Consider the following 15,096-nt stretch of genomic DNA (forward strand, 5'->3'; position numbering starts at 1 on the left):
AATAAACCACCTGAAGCAAGATTAAAGGGACCAAAGAAGCTCAACAAGATTAGGAGACCTGGACCACCTGAGACCCTGCACACACCCTAATTTGCCAGCAACCCCACCCTTAGGGAGTATGGTTATAAAACCCCTCATCAGGGCTTCCCTGGTGGAGCAGTGATTAAGAATCTGCCTGCCTGAAAACCTAAACAGACATCTCTCCAAAGAAGACATACAGATAGCCAACAAACACATGAAAGAATGCTCAGCATCACTAATCATTAGAGAAATGCAAATCAAAACTACAAAGAGGTATCACTTCACACCAGTCAGAATGGCCCTCATCAAAAAATCTACAGACAATAAATGCTGGAGAGGGTGTGGAGAAAAGGGAACACTCTTGCACTGTTGGTGGGAATGTAAATTGATACAGCCACTATGGAGAACGGTATGGAGGTTCCTTAAAAAACTATAAATAGAACTACCATGCGGCCCAGCAATCCCGCTACTGAGCATATACCCTGAGAAAACCATAATTCAAAAAGAGTCATGTACCACAGTGTTCATTGCAGCTCTATTTACAATAGTCAGGACATGGAAGCAACCTAAGTGTCCATCGACAGACAAATGGATAAAGAAGATGTGGCACATATATACAATGGAATATTACTGAGCCATAAAAAGAAATGAAATTGAGTTATTTGTAGTGAGGTGGATGGACATAGAGTCTGTCATACAGAGTGAAGTAAGTCAGAAAGAGAAAGACAAATACCGTATGCTAACACATATATATGGAATCTAAAAAAAAGTGATTCTGATGAACCTAGGGGCAGGACAGGAATAAAGATGCAGACGTAGAGAATGGACTTGAAGACACAGGGAGGGGGAAGCGTAAGCTGGGACGAAGTGAGAGACTGGCATGGACATATATACACTACCAAAGGTAAAATAGATAGCTAGTGGGAAGCAGCCGCATAGCACAGGGAGATCCGCTGGGTGCTTTGTGACCACCTAGAGGGGTGGGATAGGGAGGGTGGGAGGGAGACGCAAGAGGGAGGAGATATGGGGATATATGTATATGTATAGCTGATTCACTTTGTTATAACACACCATTGTAAAGAAATTATACTCCAATAAAGATGTTAAAAAAAAAAAAGGATCTGCCTGCCAGTGTAGGGACACAGGGTCGAGCCCTGCTCTGGGAGGATCCCACATGCCGTGGAGCAACTAAGCCCGTGCGCCACAACTACCGAGCCTGCGCTCTAGAGCGCGCAAGCCACAACAACTGAGCCCGTGTGCCACAACTACTGAAGCCTGCGCACCTAGAGCCCGTGCTCTGCAACAAGAGAAGCCACTGCAATGAGCACCCCGCGCACCACAACGAAGAGTAGCCCCCATTCTCCGCAACTAGAGAAAGCCTGCGCACAGCAACGAGGACCCAACGCAGCCAAAAATAAATTAATTAATTAATTTTAAAAAAAAAAACCCCAACAACTCCTCATCAAATCTTCCTGGGTGGGGACACATAGTTTTTGGAGGCAGGAGCCTGCTTTGTCCTCCTTTGCCTGGCAAAGTAATAAAGCTATCCTTTTCTACTTCACCCAAAACTGTGTCTCTGAGATTCGGTTCGGCACCGGTGTACAGAGAAGTTTTCGGCATCGATACCGTTCTGATTACTGTAGCTTTATACTAAAGTCTTGTTGTACTAAGTGTTGCTGTGCTGAGGGGTCTCATTCACTAAGTCTTCTTATGTTTCCTTGCTGGGTGCACATCAGGGATGCTGCTTTGTCCAAGGAGTAGCTAATGCTCAGAGGAGGGGGAGATGAAGAGGAAGATAGGAGAGGCAGGAAGAGGAGGAAGAGCAGAAGGAAGAGGAAATTTCCAGTTGATGAGTCAGGGTGAGGAGGAGAGTTAGGAGACTGCAGAGTGGGATCCCTCAGGCTCCTTAGCACCCAGCATGGAGCCTGGGACCTATGGCTGCAAAGAGCAGAGATTTGCTGGTCAGTCAGAAGCAGCTCTCCGTGGAAGATGTCTGTGTCTACTGTTGTCACCCTGTACAAGTTAGAGGTTCCTCCAAGAGAAGATTTATTGTCGTAGTTAAGAACATGAGCCATGGCAGTCACTGGATCTCAACTCATCCATCAAGAACCAGGCACCTACTAAGTGCCTGAAGCCGAACCCAGCCTCTGTACCCCAACACCAAATTAAATCTTGGAGACAGAATTTTGGATGAAGTAGAAAAGAATAGCTTTATTGTTTTGCCAGACAAATGGTGCCACAGCGGGCTAATGCCCTCAAAACTGTATGTCCCAACTTGGAGAGGGTAGTGAGAAGTTTAATAGTAATGGTTCAAAGAGGGCGTGGTGTGATCTTCTCATGGATATTCTTCTGACTGGTGGGTGGTGAGGTAAGTAGGAATCAGCATCATCAACCTTCACGTCCAACTGGTCTGGGGTCTCCGTGCTTGTGGACAGCATACCATCATTTTAATTGATAACTTCTCCCACCTGGAGGGGGTTTCGGATTCTGCAAAACAGCTCAAAGTTATTGTTGCATGTAGCCGTTGATGGGGAGCCAGGACCTTGCCCCAAGGCTGCACTATTGTTTCTCTTGACTGTTTTCTCCCTGGTCTTGCATCCCCTCCCTTCCCTAATTAACAACTGCTTGAATCTGCCCATTGGAACTCAGGGAAGGTCATGGAGGTTGAATGAAGGCTATTTCCTGATATCAAAGAAATGGGGGACACAGAAAGGCTTTGTGCCCAGGAGCCCCACAGGTCCCTGCTTGGTATCATGCTGAGGGCACCCAGTGCTGAGCAGGACAGACATAGCCCCCCACCCCAAACTGCCAAGTTGTGGAAGTCCCTGGCTTGCCCCTGGCTTCTCTGGTCCCTGTGACCTTGGGCACAAACTTCTCACCTCTGAGCCTCAGCTATTCCTTCTGCAAAGCAAGGTCCCTGGTGTGTACCCCGCAGGAAGTGTAACATGACCCCTCAGCAAACACACTTAGCAGGGAACTTCTTTTTGTCTCCAAATCTCCTCTATAATGGACCTAATGGACCCACATTCTGGGTTTGTCTGGGCTTCTTGTGGTGCCCTCTATCCTGCCTACTTCCAGCACACAGGCAGTTTGATCCAAAAGACCTCGGGCGGGTGGGGGGGGAGGAAGAGAGCTTTCTGTTGCAACACCTCTGGAGGCAATGTGATCACTGGTTATTCCACTATCAGCAAAGCTACGTTTGGTGTGGGATTCAGATGATGACAGCCTGTCTCCTCCCTTATAAAGGTCCCTTTCAACCTGCCACCTATTGGTTTCAGGAGCTGTTAATGATCTAGATCTATGATGTCATCACAGGCTCACTCCTACTTCATATAGTATCTAGAATTCATCTGTAAAGAAAGAATTTTCTCTCATCTATTCTTTAGTTACCCCGATAGTTTGACAAGCAAAGCAAGATAAATGCTCTATTGCGTGTGTATATCTATATGTATGTATTAAAAATTTTTTTGTTTATTATAATGTTTTGACATCTTAAAATGCCTTTCTGGCAGGTGACAGACTGCCCCTTGGGGTAGCCAATTCTTGGAGATAGTGAAACATCAGGGAAGGGGGCAGGGCACAACCTTTAGAAGAATGACACAGCCAAAGGACACAACATACACTGATTAGAACCGAATAGGTCCAAGATGGAGGATGAATCAACTTTCACTAGACCTTGAGCCTCAGTATTCACTAGACCTTGAGCCTCATTGTAACACATCAGCAAGCTCAATGACACACCCCCAGGCGTCATGACAGTTGCAAGGCTGACCATAAAGGTAAAAAAGTAGGCGATGGCCCAACTTCTGGAAATCCACACCCCTTCCCCAAAATAGCTGGAATACTCCTCCCACTCATTAGCCTATGAAATTACCCACCCCTATAAAAGCTGACAACTCCATATCCTGGTGTCTCTCTTGCCTTCTGAGATATCCCACACTCTGTCTGTGGAATGTGTTTCTCTCTAAATAAATCCACTTCTTACCTATCACTTTGTCTCTCACTGAATTCTTTCCGTGATGAGACATCAAGAACCTGAGCTTCATTAAGTCCTGAGACCAGGCGTGTGATCTCAGTTAAAAGACCATGAGTTCAAGTCCCAATCTGAGTTACAAGGTTTCAATAGCAAGTTCAGCTGGGTTCTTACCTTTGATATGCAAACTAACCAATCCAGAGAAATAGCTCCTCTATCTGGGCCCCACACCTCAGGAGGCACTATTCTTCTGCCTTAATCATCCCAGGGCCAGGCATCAGGCAGCTAGAGACCACCCCTATAGTTTAGAGCCTGCTAACACTATCCCAACTAGGCAGTTATAAGCTGTTTACCCTGCCCTGCCTTGCCTTTCCTGTGGGAACCCCAGGACCTAGACTTTTCTCCCTCACTGCTATCTTCTGCCTCCTAACCACTCTGCTGCTTTCCCATGTGGCCCTGTGTGGGGTGCCCTGCCTCCTGTCTCTAGGACCTGCGAGTATAATGAACTTTGTTCTCCTGAGCCTCTCCTGTGGCCACACCTGACTGACCCTCACATAAGTGTACACAAGACAAATGCTTACTTCTTTCTTTGTATTTGTCAATTGTCAGAAGAATAAGTTAGTCCTTTAGCAAGCAACTATCATTACACATTCATGAATGTTTAAATATTCATATATTTGATATCTCAATAAATCAGTCTTTTTTTTAATCGATGCATGTATGCATTGTCCCCTCTATTCTGTTTTTAACAACAACAATGACAAAGCATGGGCTTTAAGCCCAGGACAAACAATAATATCTAGCCAGAATTTGATCACATTGTTTTGTTTTCTATTTATGAAAAATAATACTGATTTTATTCTAAAGGTGATGATATAAAGTTTATTTCAAAGATTTAAAGAAAAGTATTAATAATCCTCAACAAATACTAACAAACCAAATCCAGCAGCATACAAAAAGGATTATATATCATGACCAAGTGGGAATTATACCAGGAATGCAAGGTTAGTTTAACATTCAAAAATCAATTGATGTAATACATCACTTTAATACGATAAAGAAAAAAAACATATGATCATCCCAAAAGATGTAAAATAAGCACTTAACAAAATCCAACACCGTTTTTATGATAAAAACAGACAGTGAACTAGGACTACCTGATAAAAGACATCTACAAAAACCCACAGGTAACATCATACTTAATGGTGCAAAACTGAATCCTTTCCCCCTAAGATCAAGAACAAGATAAGGCTTTTGCAACTTCAGGGTTTTCTAGTTAGGGCAAGTAGGCAAGAAAATGAAAACATGCAAAAGGAGGAAGTAAAACTATCTCTATTTGTAGATGACATGAGCCTGTATATAGAAAATACTAAGAAATTCATTTAAAAAGCTAATAGAGGGACTTCCTTGGTGGCACAGTGGTTAGGAATATGCCTGCTAATGCAGGGGGCATGGGTTTGAGCCCTGGTCCAGGAAGGTCCCACATCCCACAGAGCAGCTAGGCCCATGTGCCACAACTACTGAAGCCCACGTGCCTAGAGCCCGTGCTCCACAGCAAGAGAAGCCACCGTGATGGGAAGCCTGTGCACCACAATGAAGAGTAGCCCCCACTTGCTGCAACTAGAGAAAGCCCGCCTGCAGCAGCGAAGACTGAATGCAGTCAAAAATTAATCAATTTTTTAAAAAAAGCTAATAGAACTAATAAATAAGCTCCTGAAGAATATAAGAGCAACTCACAAAAATTAGTTGTATTTCCATACATTTTGTTGAATAATCTAAAGATGAAATTAAGAAAACCATTTCATTTACAGTAGTATCAAAAAGAATAAAATATTTATAAACAAATGTAACAAAAGAAATTCAAATCTTATACTCTGAAAACTATGAAACATTGTTGAAAGAAATTAAAGACAATCTGAATAAATGGAAATACATTTCATGTGCACAGATCAGAATATTTAATATGTTGAGATGACAATACTCTCCAAATTAATATACAGATTTAACACAATTCCAATTAAAATCCCAGCTGGCTTCTCTGTAGAAATTGATAAGGTGATCCTAACATTCATAGAGAAATTCAATGACTCCAGAATGGCCCAATGTTGAAAATGAAGATCACATTTGGAGGACTCACACTTCCTGGTTTCAAAACTTGCTAAAAAGCTACACTCAAAACTCTGATGAAAGAAATCCAAGAAGAATTAAATAAATGGAGAGATATTCCATGTCCATGGACAGGAATATTCAATATTGTCAAGATGCCAGTTCTTCCCAACTTGATCAATAGACTCAAAGCAATTCCAGTAAAAACTGCTGCAAATTATTTTGTGGACATCAACAATCTGGTTCTAAATTTTACATAGAGAGGCAAAAGGCCCAGATAGCCAACTCAATATTGAAGGAGAGCAGAGTTGGAGGGCTGACACTACCTGACTTCAAGAATCACTATAGGACTTCCCTGGTAATGCAGTGGTTAAGGATCCACCTGCCAATGCAGGGGACACAAGTTTGAGCCCTGCTCCGGGAAGATCCCACATGTCACGGAGCAATTAAGCCCGTGTGCCACAACTACTGAGCCTGCACTCAAGAGCCCGCGAGCCACAACTACTAAGCCCATGTGTCACAACTACTGAGACCCACGTGCCTAGAGCCTGTGCTCTGCAACAAGAGAAGCCACTGCAATGAGAAACCCGCGCACGACAACAAAGAGTAGCCCCTGCTCGCCGCAACTAGAGAAAGCCTGCGCACAGCAACGAAGACCCAATGCAACAAAAAATAAATAAATAAAAATAAAATTTAAAAAAATCACTATAAAGCTATAGTAATCAAGACAGTGTAGTATTGGTGAAAGAACAAACTATTTGTCTATCAATGGGACAGAATAGAAAGCTCAGAAATAGACCCACATAAATATAGTCAACTGATCTTTGGACTTGAGGACACGGGGAGTGGGAAGGGTAAGCTGGGATGAAGTGAGAGAGTAGCATTGACATATATACACTACCAAATGTAAAGTAGATAGCTAGTGGGAAGCAGCTGCATAGCACAGGGAGATCAGCTTGGTGCTTTGTGACCACCTAGAGGGGTGGGATAGTGAGGGTGGGAGGGAGACGCAATAGGGAGGGGATTTGGGGATACATGTATACATATAGCTGATTCACTTTGTTATACAGTAGAAACTAACACAACACTGTAAAGCAAATATACTCCAGGGCCTCTCTGGTGGCGCAGTGGTTGAGAGTCCGCCTGCCGATGCAGGGGACACGGGTTCGTGCCCCGGTCCGGGAAGATCCCACATGCCGCAGAGCTGGACCTGTGAGCCATGGCCGCTGAGCCTGCGCGTCCGGAGCCTGTGCTCCGCAACGGGAGAGGCCACAACAGTGACGGGCCCGCGTACCGCAAAAAAAAAAAAAAAAAAAAATATATATATATATATTAACATCTTTATCCGAATTATACTCCAATAAAGATGTTTATATATATATATATATATATATATATATATATATATATGTAGTCAACTGATCTTTGGCAAAGAACAAAGGCAATATAATGGAAAAAATAGAGTCTTTTCAACAAATGGTGCTGGAACAAATGGACATCCACATGCAAAAAAATTAATCTAGACACAGACTTTATTTACCTTCTTCACGAATATTAACTCAAAATGAATCATAGATTTAAATGTAAAATGCAAAATTATAAAATTCCTAGAAGATACCTTGGGTATGGTGATGAGTTTTTAGATACAACACCAAAGGCACAATCCATGAAAGAAATAATTGATAATACAGATTTCTTTAAAATTTATCTTCATTAAAATTTGTCCTTGACAGAGCAGAAACTCTGTCAAAGACACTGTCAAGAGAATGAGAAGACAAGCCACAAATTGGGAGAAAATATTTGCAAAAGACACATCTGATAAAGGACTATTATCCAAAGTGTACAAATAACTCTTAAAACTCAACAATAAGAAAACAAACAACTCAATTTAAAAAAACGGTCATATGACCTTAACACACACCTCACCAAAGAAGATATACAGATGGCAAATAAGCATATGAAAAGATGTTCCACATCATATGTCATTAGGGAAATGCAAATTAAAACAAGATACCACGTACATCTACTGGAATGGCAAAATCCAGAATGCTGACACCACCAAATACTGGCAAAGATGTGGAGCAACAGGAGGTCTCATTTATTGCTGGTGGGAATGCAAAATGGTACAGCCACCTTGCAAAACAGCTTGCTAGTTTCTTACAAAACTAAACATGCTCTTACCATACAATCCAGCAATCGTAGTCCTTGGTATTTACCCAAATGAGTTGAGAACTTACATCTAGGCAAAAACCTCCACATAGATGTTTATAGCAGCTTTACGCATAATTGCTAAAACTTGAAAGCAACCAAGATGTCCTTCAGTAGTGAATGGATAAATTGTGATACACCCAGATAACGGAATATAATCCAGCACTGAAAAGAAATGAGCTATTAAGTCATGAAAAGACATGGAGGAGCTTTAAATGCATATTACTAAGTGAGAGAAGCCAATATGAAAAGGCTACATACTGTATGATTCCAATCATATGACATTTTGGAAAAGATAAAGCTGTAGAGCTGGTGAAAAGGGAGAGAATAGAGGGAAGGCAGCCAGGCCAACTTGATAGTCAGTCATTTGCTCATTCATCGGTATGTTTCTTTGAGCATCAACAACATGCGGGACTTGGGGACCAGGCAGAGAGCAGTCATCTCCTCCCAGGTACTCTTGGAAGGGTGGGGAGATAGAAATCCAACAAGGAAAACAGAGAGGGACAGGGCTGCCCAGGAAGGGTGCTCAGGGATCCTGGGGGTGCATAAGGGACCCCAGGTGCCCAAACAGAATCAGGCTGAGGAGGGCTAAGGTCAGAGCCATGAATCTGCAAGGTGATTCTACAGGGTGGAGCATGAGCTGGGAACAAGTGGGTTAGGTCAAGAGCAAGACGTGCCATCATAACAAATGTTATTTCCTTGTGCAGAAAGCTTAGGGTTGTGATAAGAAGCATGGACACACATCACTTCAGTGGCATTCTTGCCCAAATGAATAACCTCAGTCTAATCATGTAAAGAGGGCTTCCCTGGTGGCACAGTGGTTAAGAATCCAGCTGCCAATGCAGGGGACATGGGTTCAAGCCCTGGTCCGGGAAGATCCCACTGCGGAGCAACTGAACCCATGCGCCACAACTACTGAAGCCCACGCGCATATAGCCTGTGCTTCGCAACGAGAAGACACCGCAATGAGAAGCCCACATACCGCAACAAACAGTAGCCCCCTCTCAGCACAACTAGAGAAAGCTTGCACGCAGCAATGAAGACCCAACACAGCCACAAATAAAATAAATAAAATCTTTTTAAAAAGTATAATCATGTAAAGACATCAGAAAATCCAAATTGAGAGTCATCTACAAAATAACTCACATTCTTCATCAGTGTTGAGATTATGACAGATCACTGAAAGCACACTGAAGACCCATCCGATTGTCTCAGATTGGAGGAGACCAAGGACACATGATCCTGGACCAGAAAAAGGATGTTATGGGACAACATACTGAAATTTGGTTAAGGTCTGTAGATTAATAGTCTTGGATCAATGTTAGTCTCCTGGTTTTAATCACAATACTGTTTTTATGTAACATGCTAACTTTTTTTTTAATATCTTTATTAGAGTATAATCGCTTTACAATGGTGTGTTAGCTTCTGCTTTATAACAAAGTGAATCAGCTATACATATACATATATCCCCACATCTCCTCCCTCTTGCGCCTCCCTCCCACCCTCCCTATCCCACCCCTCTAGGTAGTCACAAAGCACCCAGCGGATCTCCCTGTGCTATGCGGCTGCTTTCCACTAGCTATCTGTTTTACATTTGGTAGTGTATATATGTCCATGCCACTCTCTCACTTCGTCCCAGCTTACCCTTCCCCCTCCCTGTGTCCTCAAGTCCATTCTCTTTAGTTAAGACCTGTGGGATCTAGTTTCCCGACCAGGGATGGAACCCAGACCCTCTGCACTGGAAACACGGAGGCTTAACCACTGGACCAACAGGGAAGTCCCGGTCAATATTTTTTCTATGTGCCCCCTCCTCCTGCACCCTACGCTGCCTTCCCTAGCGAGGGAGCGCTTCGCGCGCTGAGCAGGCCCCCGGAGTGGGTGCGGTGGGAAGGCCATTGATCGCTTCCCTCAGCCGCAGACCGAGAGGCCAAGTCAAAGTCAGCGGGGGCCTGGGGTGGTGGTGAAGCCGAGCCCTCCAAGTCCGCGGGGTACGAGGGGTCGACGGGTCGGCTGGGTAGGAGGCTCTGCCAGAGCCCCTGCCTCCGCCCTTTCCGGCCGGCTCCAGCGACTGCAGTGGGGCCTGGTGGAGTGTGCTGTGGCTGCCTCCTGGGGTCCCCAGGGGACTGCGCGGCGCCGCGTCCCCTGCCGCTCTCGTTACCGCTGACACGGCCAAGAGGCGGCGCACCGTACCCGCCGTCAAGGCGGCGGTGCGGTAACATTGGAGGGCTCCGGCTGCCTGGCTTTTGTACTATTTTTTAAAAACAACTTTATTGAGGTATAATTTACATACCATAACATATGCCCATCTTAAGTATAAAATTCAACGATTTTTGGTGAATTTACAGAGTTGTGCGAAGTTCACCACAATTCAGTTTTAGTACATTTTCATCATCCCAGTAATGCTCCCGGCCCCTGGCCACCAGTGATCTGTTTTCTGTCTCTATGGATTTGTCTTTTCTGGACATTTCATATACAGGGAATCGAACGATATGTGTTTTGTGTCTGCCACAACTTTGAGTAATGTTTTAGAGGTCTTTGTACTATTTTAGTGGCACAATTGGTGAAACTTCAATAAGATCTGTAAAATGGCTGATAGTATTGTATCAATGTTAATTTCTGAGTTTACATAATTGAATCATAATTATATAAGATGTTAACATTAGAGGAAGCTGGGTGATGGGAAATGTGTGCTATTTGTGCAAAATTTTTTGTAAGTAAAACAATTTCAAAATAAAACTTTTTTTTTAATTTAAGCTTAGGGTGTGAGTTGTGTACTGCTTATGATTGTCTATGGTACTGAGATTGTGGTTTCTTTTTAAAAATTTTTTCTTAATTTTTAAAAATTAAAAAACTTTTTTATACCGCAGGTTCTTATTAGTCATCCATTTTATACACATCAGTGTATACATGTCAGTCCCAATCGCACAATTCATCACACCCCCACCCCCACCCCCTCGCCACTTTCCCCCCTTGGTGTCCATACGTTTGTTCTCTACATCTGTGTCTCAATTTCTGCCCTGCAAACCGGTTCATCTGTACCATTTTTCTAGGTTCCACATATATGCGTTAATATACGATATGTTTTTCTCTTTCTGACTTACTTCACTCTGTATGACAGTCTCTAGATCCATCCACATCTCAAAAAATGACCCAATTTCGTTCCTTTTTATGGCTGAGTAATATACCATTGTATATATGTACCACATCTTCTTTATCCATTCGTCTTTTGATGGGCATTTAGGTTGCTTCCATGACCTGGCTATTGTAAATAGTGCTGCAATGAACATTGGGGTGCACGTGTCTTTTTGAATTATGGTTTTCTCCTGGTATATGCCCAGTAGTGGGATTGCTGGATCATATGGTAATTCTATTTTTAGTTTTTAAGGAACCTCCATACTGTTCTACATAGTGGCTGTATCAATTTACATTCCCACCAACAGTGCAAGAGGGTTCCCTTTTTTCCACACCCTCTCCAGCATTTGTTGTTTGTAGATTTTGTGATGATGCCCATTCTAAATGGTGTGAGGTGATACCTCATTGTAGTTTTGATTTGCATTTCTCAATAATTAGTGATGTTGAGCAGCTTTTCACGTGCTTCTTGGCCATCTGTATCTCTTCTTTGGAGAGAGCTCTATTTAGGTCTTCTGCCCATTTTTGGATTGGGTTGTTTGTTTCTTTAATATTGAGCTGCATGAGCTGTTTATATATTTTGGAGATTAATCCTTTGTCCATTGATTCGTTTGCAAATATTTTCTCCCATTCTGAGGGTTGTCTTTTCGTCTTATGGGTTCCTTTGTTGTGCAAAAGCTTTGAAGTTTCATTAGGTCCCATTTGTTTATTTTTATTTCCATTACTCTAGGAGGTGGGTCAAAAAAGATCTTGCTGTGATTTATGTCAGAGTGTTCTTCCTATGTTTTCCTCTAAGAGTTTTATAGTGTCTGGTCTTACATTTAGGTTTCTAATCCATTTTGAGTTTATTTTTGTGTATGGTGTTAAGGAGTGTTCTAATTTCATTCTTTTACATGTAGCTGTCCAGTTTTCCCAGCACCACTTCTTGAAGAGACTGTCTTTTCTGCATTGTATATCTTTGCCTCCTTTGTCATAGATTAGTTGACCATAGGTGCATGGGTTTATCTCTGGGCTTTCTATCTTGCTCCATTGATCTATGTTTCTGTTTTTGTGCCAGTACTGTATTGCCTTGATTACTGTAGCTTTGTAGTATAGTCTGAAGTCGGGGATTCTGATTCCTCCAGCTCCACTTTTTTCCCTCAAGACTGCTTTGGCTATTCAGGGTCTTTTTTGTCTCCATACAAATTTTAAGATTTTTTTTGTTCTAGTTCTGTAAAAAAAACTGCCATTGGTAATTTGATAGGGATTGCATTGAATCTGTAGATTGCTTTGGGTAATATAGTCATTTTCACAATATTGATTCTTCCAATCCAAGAACATGGTATATCTCTCCATCTGCTGGTATCACCTTTAATTTCTTTCATCAGTGTCTTATAGTTTTCTGCATACAGGTCTTTTGTCTCCCTAGGTAGGTTTATTCCTAGGTATTTTATTCTTTTTGTTGCAATGGTAAATGGGAGTGTTTCCTTAATTTCTCTTTCAGATATTTCATCGTTAGTATATAAGAATGAAAGAGATTTCTGTGCATTAATTTTATATCCTGCAACTTTACCAAATTCATTGATTAGCCCTAGTAGTTTTCTGGCGGCATCTTTAGGATCCTCTATGTATAGTATCATGTTATCTGCAAACAGTGGTAGTTTTAATTCTTCTTTTCCAATTTGTATTCCTTTTATTTATTTTCTTTCTCTGATTGCTGTGGCTAGGACTCCAAAACTATGTTGAATAATAGTGGTGAGAGCGGACATCCTTGTCTTGTTCCTGATCTTAGAGGAAATGCTTTCAGTTGAATGAGATCCTTGATGGGTAGAGTAATCTTGGTTGCAGGTTTTTCTCCTTCCTCACTTTAAATATATCCTGCCAGTCCCTTCTGGCTTGCAGAGTTTCTGCTGAAAGATCAGCTGTTAACCTTATGGGGATTCCCTTGTGTGTTTTTTGTTGGTTTTCCCTTGCTGCTTTTAATATATTTTCTTTGTATTTAATTTTTGACAGTTTGATTAATATGTGTCTTGGCGTATTTCTCCTTGGATTTATCCTGTATGGGACTCTCTGTGCTTCCTGGACTTGATTAACTATTTCCTTTCCCATATTAGGGAAGTTTTCAACTATAATCTCTTCAAATATTTTCTCAGTCCCTTTCTTTTTCTCTTCTTCTTCTGAAACCCATATAATTCGAATGTTGGTGCATTTAATGTTGTCCCAGAGGTTTCTGAGACTGTCCTCAGTTCTTTTCATTCTTTTTTCTTTATTCTGTTCTGCAGTAGTTATTTCCACTACTTTATCTTCCAGGACACTTATCCGTTCTTCTGCCTCAGTTATTCTGCTATTAATCCCATCTAGAGTATTTTTAATTTCATTTATTGTGTTGTTCATCATTGCTTGTTTCATCTTTAGTTCTTCTAGATCCTTGTTAAATGTTTCTTGCATTTTCTCTATTCTATTTCCAAGATTTTGGATCATCTTTACTATCATTATTCTGAATTCCTTTTCAGGTAGACTGCCTATTTCCTCTTCATTTGTTAGGTCTGGTGGGTTTTTATCTTGCTCCTTCATCTGCTGTGTGTTTTTCTGTCTTCTCAATTTGCTTATCTTACTGTGTTTGGGGTCTCCTTTTTGCAGGCTGCAGGTTCGCAGTTCCTGTTGTTTTTGGTGTCTGTCCCCAGTGGCTAAAGTTGGTTCAGTGGGTTGTGTAGGCTTCCTGGTGGAGGGGACTAGTGCCTGTGTTCTGGTGGATGAGGCTGGATCTTGTCTTTCTGGGGGGCAGGTCCACGTCTGGTGGTGTGTTTTGGGGTGTCTGTGGACTTATTATGATTTTAGGCAGCCTCTCTGCTAATGGATGGGGCTGTGTTCCTTTCTTGCTAGTTGTTTGGCATAGGGTGTCCAGCACTGTAGCTTGCTGGTTGTTGAGTGAAGCTGGGTGCTGGTGTTGAGATGGAGATCTCTGGGAGATTTTTGTCATTTGATATTATGTGGAGCTGGGAGGTCTCTTGTGGACCAGTGTCCTGAAGTTGGCTCTCCCACCTCAGAGGCACAGCACTGACTCCTGGCTGCAGCACCAAGAGGCTTTCATCCACACGGCTCAGAATAAAAGGGAGGAAAAGTAGAAAGAAAGGAAGAAAGAAAGAAAGAGGATAAAATAAAATAAAATAAAGTAAGATAAAATAAAGTTATTAAGATAAAAAATAATTATTAAGAAAAAAATTTTTAAAGAAAAAAAGAAGACGGATGGATAGAACCCTAGGACAAATGGTGAAAGCAAAGCTATACAGACAAAATCTCACACAGAAGCATACACATACACACAAAAAGAGGAAACGGGGAAAAAATCATAAATCTTGCTCTCAAAGTCCACCTCCTCAATTTGGGATGATTTGTTGTCTATTCATATATTCCACAGATGCAGGGTACATCAAGTTGATTGTGGAGCTTTAATCCGCTGCTTCTGAGGCTGCTGGGAGAGATTTCCCTTTCTCTTCTTTGTTCTCACAGCTCCAGGGGCTCAGTTTTGGATTTGGCCCCGCCTCTGCGTGTAGGTCGCCAGAGGGCGTCTGTTCTTCGCTCAGACAGGACGGGGTTAAAGGAGCAGCTGCTTCGGGGACTCTGGCTCACTCAGGCCGGGGGGAGGGAGGGGTACGGAGTGCGGGGCGAGCCTGCGGCGG

This window comes from Delphinus delphis, chromosome 3, assembly GCF_949987515.2.
Source record: "Delphinus delphis chromosome 3, mDelDel1.2, whole genome shotgun sequence".
In the NCBI taxonomy this organism is placed as follows: domain Eukaryota; kingdom Metazoa; phylum Chordata; class Mammalia; order Artiodactyla; family Delphinidae; genus Delphinus; species Delphinus delphis.